At 52.1% G+C, this 662-nt stretch overlaps 1 protein-coding gene across 1 annotated transcript in view; it reads right to left on the bottom strand.

Annotated features, from left to right (window-relative positions):
* fgfr1op2 (FGFR1 oncogene partner 2) overlaps nucleotides 1-173 on the bottom strand; it is a 17,656-nt gene extending 17,483 nt beyond the window's left edge. The window contains exon 1 of the mRNA XM_043708723.1: nucleotides 67-173. The gene's annotated coding sequence lies outside the window, so the exon portion shown is untranslated. The remainder of the gene's footprint in view (nucleotides 1-66) is intronic.
* Between the last annotated feature and the right edge of the window lie 489 nt (nucleotides 174-662).

Here is a 662-nt window from a genome sequence, read left to right as displayed (position 1 = left end):
TCCCAGGGACCCCGTGCGTCACCGTACCTCCCCCACCCCCCCCCGGCCCCTCCCCCAGTCTCTCACCGAGCCGTGACCGTTACTGCTGCCGTTTCCATGAACCTCCTGACGGTCAAAGGCCGGAACCGGAAATTACCACCAACTGCCCGGTGGCGGGACCGCGCCTGCGCAGACCCTCCGTGTCACGCAGCGCACGCCGGGCGTTGTAGTTCACCGTAGTGGGCATGCGTGCCTCTCCACGGCTTTCACCTCCAGGCCACAGGCGGCGCTGTCGACTGGAAAATAAAATGATTTGCCACATGTTGGTAACTGTATCAAAATGAACATCCATGTGAGTGACACAGATCAGAACAAGTGGGAAACACAGCAAGGAATCATTAGGACCCTGATTTGGTTATCCTGTGTTTACCTGTGGTTGTCGGGGAGCTGTTAACTTGGAAAGTATGTGACTGACAGGAATGACACTGATCCCTCTGTTATGTTTCACAAAAAAAGTCACTTTTGACAATGCTGGGTTGATTAGAATAGATAGATGTTTGATGACCAATGTGCACGTGATGGGCCAAATGGCCGTCTTCCATCTTGTAAAAAGCCCTACTGTCACACAAACTCCAGGTTATAGTCCAATTGGTTTATTTGAAATCACAAGCTTTTGCTGCGCT

This window comes from Chiloscyllium plagiosum, chromosome 19 (assembly GCF_004010195.1).
Source record: "Chiloscyllium plagiosum isolate BGI_BamShark_2017 chromosome 19, ASM401019v2, whole genome shotgun sequence".
Lineage (NCBI taxonomy): Eukaryota > Metazoa > Chordata > Chondrichthyes > Orectolobiformes > Hemiscylliidae > Chiloscyllium > Chiloscyllium plagiosum.
Note: the sequence above shows the minus strand (reverse complement) of the source record. Positions and strands in the feature narration are given on the sequence as shown.